This window comes from Solanum tuberosum, unplaced genomic scaffold (genome assembly GCF_000226075.1).
Source record: "Solanum tuberosum cultivar DM 1-3 516 R44 unplaced genomic scaffold, SolTub_3.0 scf01127, whole genome shotgun sequence".
Lineage (NCBI taxonomy): Eukaryota > Viridiplantae > Streptophyta > Magnoliopsida > Solanales > Solanaceae > Solanum > Solanum tuberosum.
Window position 1 is genome coordinate 10,452 of NW_006240068.1, and position 8,481 is coordinate 18,932.

At 44.6% G+C, this 8,481-nt stretch overlaps 1 pseudogene; it reads right to left on the bottom strand.

Annotated features, from left to right (window-relative positions):
- Positions 1–4,871: 4,871 nt before the first annotated feature.
- Positions 4,872–8,481, bottom strand: part of LOC102591672 (uncharacterized) — a 4,917-nt pseudogene continuing 1,307 nt past the window's right edge.

An 8,481-nucleotide genomic window follows, 5' to 3' on the forward strand; every position in this document is an offset into this window, starting at 1 on the left:
TTAAAAAAATTCGAAACTCAAACGGAGCGTCTAAAAATTCAACCAAGGCTCATTCTAGACTTAGAATCGCCTCCCGAAACCAACGGTACTCTCGAAATTTCAATCTGAGCCTCGGGACCTCATATGTTGACCAAAGTCAACTCTTTATCAAAATTTCACAACTTTAGCAACTTAGGACCTCAATTCTTCGTTTCAACTCCAAATTCAACTCCGTAACCTCACACAGACCCGTTTTGACATTCTAAAACTACCGGGATCGACGAAAATCCGATCTGAGTCTCGAAACACCAAATGACTCGAAAAAACACTTTTTAACCAACTTTAACTCATAAACACTCAACTTCTCAAAAACTCAACTTTTTATCAACTTTTCCTCAAACCAACTTTACAACCACAAAACATGGGACTCGGGGAAACTATCGAAAGGGCAAAATAGTCATTTCCACGAAAATTACCAAAATGACCTTTCGGGTCATTACATCATTCACCACTAAAAACCATGTTCGTCCTCGAACATAAAGTAAAAGAAAGTACTTGAAGCCTCGAAAAGTTGGGGATATCGGACCCGCATATCATCCTCGGACTCCCAAGTCACCTCCCTATCTGATCAATGCCTCCCCCTGAACCTTCACTGAAACGATGTCCTTGGTCCGGAGCTTGCGAACCTGTCTGTCCAAAATAGCTATAGGCTCCTCCTCAAATGTCAAATCTGGACTCAACTCCACCGACTCAACCGAAATCACGTGAGACTCATCCGGAACATACTTCCGGGGCATAGAAACATGGAAAACTGGATGCACGGTTGTCAAACTAGGTGGCAAGGCTAACTTATAAGCCACCTCTCCCATCCTCTCCAAAATCTCATATGGGCCAATGAACCTAGGGCTGAGCTTGCCCTTCTTCCCAAATCTCATCACACCCTTCATGGGCGATACCCGAAGCCAAACTCGATCACCCACCATGAACTCTAAGGGTCGAACCCTCCTGTCAGCATAGCTCTTCTGCCTACTCTGGGCAGTCAAGAGCCTACTCTGAATCACACGAACACGCTCCATATCCTCTCTAAGAATATCAGTACCAAGGGAGTCCACCTCCGCTGAATCAAACCATCCAATAGGTGATCTACACCGCCTACCATACAGTGCCTCAAAAGGTGCCATCCCAATGCTAGAATGATAACTGTTGTTGTAGGCGAACTCTGCCAATGGCAAGTGTTGATCCCATATAGTACCAAAGTCGATCACGCAAGCCCGAAACATGTCCTCCAACACCTGAATAGTCCTCTCAGACTGACCGTCAGTCTGAGGGTGAAAAGCTGTGCTCATGTCGAGTCTAGTGCCCAAATCATGTTGTAATGCTCTCCAGAAATGAGAAGTGAATACTGAACCCCTATCAGACACAATGGACACCGGCACCCCGTGTAACCGCACAATCTGACTAATATAAATCTGAGCCAACTTCTCCGCTGTATACCTCACTCGGACCGGGATGAAATGAGCAGACTTGGTCAGTCTGTCGACGACCACCCATATAGAATCATAACCACCCACGGTGGTAGGCAATCCAACTACGAAGTCCATAGCAATCCTCTCCCACTTCCAAGTAGGAATGGGCATCCTCTGAGTCACACCACCAGGCTTCTGGTGCTCACACTTGACCTGCTGACATGTCAAGCACCTAGCCACAAACTCTGCAATATCCCTCTACATCCCACACCACCAATAGTGCTGACTAAGATCATGATACATCTTCGCCGCTCCGGGATGAATAGAATACCTAGAATAATGAGCCTCCTCAAGAATCAATCTGATCAAATCACCAACCTTGGGCACACATATTCGGCCCTCAATCCTCAATACACCCTCGAAGTCAATCTTAGCCTTCTTGGCTCCACCACTCATCACCTTGTCCCGGATGAGACATAACTTCGCATCCTCATACTGATGCTCTCTAATATGCTCCATCAAAGATGAACGGGCCTCAATGAAGGCAAACACACCTCCACTCTCCTCAGAAACCCGAAATCTCACCATGCTGTCAAATAACCTCTGAACATCCCGAACCAAAGGCCGCCTCTCAACACTAATCGCGGCAAGACTCCCCATACTAGGAGTCTTCCTACTCAAGGCATCGGCCACCACATTGGCCTTCCCGGGGGTGATACAAAATGGTCATGTCGTAGTCCTTGAGCAACTCAAGCCACCTACGCTGTCTCAAGTTCAGATCCCGCTGAGTGAATATGTACTGTAGGCTCCTATGATCAGTAAACACCTCGCAATGAACACCATATAGGTAATGTCTCCACAGCTTAAGCACAAATACCACAGCTGCCAACTTCAAATCATGAGTGGGGTAATTCTTCTCGTGTGCCTTCAGCTGTCTAGAGGCATAGGCTACAACCTTACCCTTCTGCATCAAAACACCTCCAAGTCCAACACCCGAAGCGTCACAATAAACAGTAAATCCAACACCCTCCTCTGGCAAAGTCAAGACAGGTGCTGAAGTCAATAGGGATTTGAGCCTTTGGAAGCTCGCCTCACACTCGGGTGACCAATGAAAAGGAACCGTCTGCTGAGTCAATCTGGTCAACGACGCAGCTATAGTAGAGAATCCCTGAACAAAACGCCGATAGTAACCCGCCAAGCCAACAAAACTCCGAATCTCAGTAGGTGATGTAGGTCTAGTCCAACCCTGAACCGCCTCAATCTTGGCTGGATCAACCCTAACTCCATCCTTAGACACCACGTGCCCTAGGAAAGCCACTGACTCAAGCCAAAACTCACACTTAGACAATTTGGCATACAACTTCTCATCTCTCAACTTCTGTAGCACGGCCCTCAAATGACCAACATGATCCGCCTCAGTCTTGGAATATACCAAGATGTCATCAATAAACACAATCACGAAGGAATCCAAGTATGGGCGAAACACTCCATTCATCAACTCCATGAACGTCGCAGGGGCATTGGTGAGCCCAAATGACATCACCAAAAACTCATAATGACCATATCGTGTGCGAAAAGCTGTCTTCGCCACATCTGAAGGCTTAATCCTCAACTGATGATACCCAGATCTCAAGTCGATCTTAGAGAACAAGGCTGCCCCCTGAAGCTGATCAAACAAGTCATCAATACGGGGAAGGGGATACTTGTTCTTCACCGTTACCTTGTTCAACTGTCTATAGTCAATACATATCCTCATCGACCCATCTTTCTTCTTCACAAATAAGACTGGTGCACCCCAAGGCGACACACTAGGGCGTATGAATCCTTTACTCAATAAGTCCTGAATCTGATCCTTCAACTCCTTCAACTCAGCTGGAGCCATACGATAAGGTGGAATAGATATGGGCTTGTTGCCCGGCTCCAAGTCAATAGAGAAGTCAATATCTCGAACAGGAGGAACACCAGGTAGATCCTCGGGAAACACATCAGGGAACTCCTGAACCACCAGAATAGACTCCATGGTCGGTGACTCAGCTCCAACATCCCGAATGAAGGCCAAATAAGACAAACAACCCCGGTCAATCATCCTCTGAGCCCGAATATGAGATATGACCCTGTTGGGATACGAACCACTAGTCCCTCTCCACTCCACTCTAGGAATACCCGGAATAGCTAAGGTGACAGTCTTAGCATAACAATCAAGAAACGCATGATAGGGGGAAAGCCAGTCCATACCCAATATGACATCAAAGTCTAACATATCAAGAAGAATCATATCCACCCAAGTCTCATACCCCGATAAGACAACAAGACAAGATCGATATACTCGATTCACCACTAAGGGTCACCTACGGGTGTAGAGACTCTAATAGGCACAGACATACGATCACAAGTCAACTCAAGGCCGGAAGCAAAATATGTAGACACATATGAGAATGTAGAACCAGGATCAAATAACACAGAAGCAGGCCGATGACAAACTGAGACGATACCTGTGATAACTGCATCAGAAGCCTCAGACTCGGGCCTCCCAGGAAAAGCATAACACTGGGCACCTCTGCCCTTACTCTGTGAACCTGAGGCGCCACTAAAACCTCTACCCGAAGCTCTTCCGCCTCTACCAGTTGCCTGTCCCCGACCCCGACCTCTAGCCGGAGGTGCTGAATCTCTGTCTGGGACCGCGGAGACAGTACGGTGTGGTCCAGACTGAGTTTGATGTGGACACTGACGAATCAAGTGGCCTGGATCACCGCAACCATAACAAGACCTTGGTGTAGGTCCTAATTGTGAAGAACCCAAAGTAATGCTATAACCACTTCGACCCGAACCTGGAAGACCCTAGGCTGCTGGCCCACCCTCGATAACTGGTAATGAAGCATATACTGGCCTCTAACGCTGGAAGGACCCACCTCCCCTGTGTGGGCCCCTACCTCCTGACGAGGTACCCGAATACTGACCACCTGTACGGACCCTCTTGGGCCCACCAAAATCATCCCGCTCAAGCAACTCAGCCTCTCTGGCTGCACTCACTATAGTCTGGAAAGAAGCACCCTCTCGAAATGATCTGAACACATAACTACGGATAGTGGGAGTCAAACCCCTGACAAATCTGCGAATCCGCTCCGGCTCACCCGAAATCAAAGCAGAGGCATATCTCGACAACTGACAAAACCGAGCCTCGTAATCTGCGACTGACATGCTACCCTGCACCAAACTCTCAAACCTCATAAGGCTCTCCTCCTGTACACTCCAAGGGATGAAACGACCCTCGAAGGCACTAGCAAACTCACTCCACTCCATGGGAGGAGATCCCGCTGATCTCGAACTCATGAAGGTCCTCAGCCACTCCCTAGCGACACCGCGTAACTGAAGGGACACAAATCGGACGCCCCTATCATCTAACATGCGTACCACCGCCAATATCTCTTAACTCAAGGTCAAAAACTCGTGAGTATCATTAGTCTTAGCACCATGAAACTGAGGTGGTTTCATCTTCTGAAATCGCTCATAGCAGACCTGGTCATCCTCTGCCAAGGCCACCTCAAGGGCCGCCGGTACACCTACAACCGGTGCTGGAACCTGTGGTGGCTGAACCACCGGCTCTGGAACCACTGGAATCTGATGCTGATAACTAGGGGCCTATGCCCTTACCCCATCCTGTAACCCCGCTGGTATACCTGCTGCACCCTGAGCAAGACGCTCCAATAACCCCAATATCCTGTCGAGTCTGTCATCATGAACTGGGGGTGCATGGCCCGCAGGAGCCTGCTCTGCAGCTACTCCAATCTGTGGCTCAGGCGAAGGCTCTCTACCTCGGCCTCGGGCAGGTGCCGCTCCTTTGGCACGGCCTCGACCACGTCCTCTGCCTCTAGCCCGACCTCTACCCCTAGCTGTGGCCTCACCTCTCACCTCGGGGGCTGCCTCCCCCTAACTCCGGTATACTCAGCACCCACGATAACAACCTCGCACAATCAGAACAGAATGAAAAAAAAAGTCTTTCCTAACAGTCTTCATAGCCTCTCGAAGATAAGTACAGACGTCTCTGTACCGATCCTCGAGACTCTACTAACACTTGCTTTGTACATGTAAGACCTTCGAACCTGGCTCTGATACCATTTGACACACCCCAAAACCAGATGTGATGTCACGTGCCCAAACCCCACCGGACACGTCAGCCTAACACCCAAAAACCCGATGATACAGAAGTTATAAAACAAGAATAAGATAGAACGATAAGCGGAAGTCTTTAAATAAACTCAACATAACCCCAGAATTGGTTGTCACATGTACAAACCTCTAATACAGTATCTGAATAAAATATACAAGTCTCTTGGTAAAGTTCTAGAATATAACAGAACAGTAAATATAGACAACTTGAGGGAACGTCTGGAATGAACCGCTACCTCTCAAGTAAGTCTGGAAGCTCTAATCTGAAGATGAGTAATAAGCCGGATCTGATAGAGCTGTCAACCTACACAACTGTGTAGAAGCAAGGGTGAGTACCAAAAGCAACAGGTACTCGCAAGTAACACAAAACTAAGCTAAACTAGCAGCTACAAACAACTCCTTCCAATCCCAACCGAACCACCGAAGCTTCATTCTAACAGCGAACCAACAACCTATACTACACAATTCATAATCAACAGATATATCCAACAGTATCTCAACATCAACCTCATATCCTCATATAAGAGCAAATAGATCATATATCACATGAAGAGGAGCAAGTAGGTAAAATCCACACACCACAGACAAAGATGAAGTCAAATGCGATGCAAATGCAATAATGATGTCATGTAGTCGTGATGCACTGTCCTAAGATACACATCTGTTGACGTAATCATATTACACATCATATGTCTCAATCACAACCATATCACGGCCACATCATAGTATTACACATCATATGTCTCAATCACAATCATATCACGATCACGTCATAGTATTACACATCATCTGTCTCACTCACAACCATATCACGACCACATCATAGTATTACACATCATATGTCTCAATCACAACCATCTCAGAACTCATGCAACAGATAGTTCACACATGGGATGAATAATGAATATGCACATGTCATCAATCACAATCATATCACGATCACATCATAGTATTACACATCATCTGTCTCAATCACAACCATATCACGACCACATTATAGTATTACACATCGTCTGTCTCAATCACAACCATATCACGACCACATTATAGTATTACACATCGTCTGTCTCAATCACAACCATATCACGACCACATTATAGTATTACACATCGTCTGTCTCAATCACAACCATATCACGACCACATTATAGTATTACACATCGTCTGTCTCAATCACAACCATATCACGACCACATTATAGTATTACACATCGTCTGTCTCAATCACAACCATATCACGACCACATTATAGTATTACACATCGTCTGTCTCAATCACAACCATATCACGACCACATTATAGTATTACACATCATCTGTCCCAATATCAATGTTTGTATCACTCATAGCCTACTCATGCTCTTCTATCCCCTCAATATCGGTTATCATATGACTTATTCAACAAATTCAAGTCACATATAACACATTTAGCTCGTTTTATTCCCCATCTTTCAATTACAACAATTTCAATCAACAAATAAAACTCATCCTCAATCCCCATTACTCCCCAACACAATTAGGAAAGTAGTCATGTGTAGTCTAAGAGTTTAACAAAGTTTAGAAGTCACTTGCCTCAAAACACTTCAACTAGTAACTCAAATTTGAGTTTTACCCTTCCGAGCACGCTCCAAATCACCACAATCCAATGAATTCCTTGCGAAAACCCACTTGAAATCACCTATTTTCGAGCTCTCAAAGTCAAAAAATGGAGAAATGAGTATTTTTCAAGTTAGGGGAGAATGACTACTGGTTTTGGCTTTAAAAAAAAAGACAAAAAAACTGCTGTTACAGCTTAAAAAAAGCCACAGCAGCTGAAACAACATATAACACCAAAGTTTAAGTCCCCGTTGGACCCTCGGGATTCGTTCGGAATCTCGTGCACACAAACTAAATATGTACCCCCACTAAATTTGACGCTCCGGACTCAATGGAACTGTCGGAATTTGAATTCAAGGGCTCCTTGACCCGAAATTCAATAAGATGCCAAGAAACTAGTTTAACGCATAAAAAAAATTCGAAACTCAAATGGGGCGTCTAAAAATTCAACCAAGGCTCATTCTAGACTGAGAATAGCCTCCCGAAACCAACGGTACTCTCGGAATTTCAATCTGAGCCTCGGTACGTCATATGTTGACAAAGTCAACTCTTTATCAAAATTTCACAACTTTAGCAACTTAGGACCTCAATTCTTCGTTTCAACTCCAAATTCAAATCCGTAACCTCACACAGACCCGTTTCGACATTCTAAAACTACCGGGATCGATTAAAATCCGATCCGAGTCTCGAAACTCCAAATGACTTGACAAAAAACTTTTTAACCAACTTTAACTCAAACACTCAACTTCTCAAAAACTCAACTTTTTACCAACTTTTCCTCAAACCAACTTTACAACCACAAAACATGGGACTCGGGGCAACTACCGAAAGGAAAAAATAGTCATTTCCATGAAAATTACCAAAATGACCTTTCGGGTCATTACAATAGTATAGAAGTTTTCTCCCTGTTTCCAGTGTGCTAATAAACTAGAAATCATGATTCAAATAATTCTAATACGTAATAACTAACATTAATTTATTCAATCATATATATGATATTCAGGAGTATATGAAATTAGTTCTGCATATTTTTTGAACAATATACCTTTGCCACTTGCTTAGCCATGCTATCTGAAATATCTGATTGGATATCAGATTTATCCAATAACTTTAAAGTATTTAGTATCTTGAGAGAGTATTTTTTTTATAATCTAAGTTTGAGAGAGTTTTATGAAAGGAGAGTTTTATAACTTAGGCATTGCCTGCCTTTTCATTTACATATACCTTCCTTTATATAGAAAGGAAGTTCTTTACTTTACATTACAATCAATCCTCC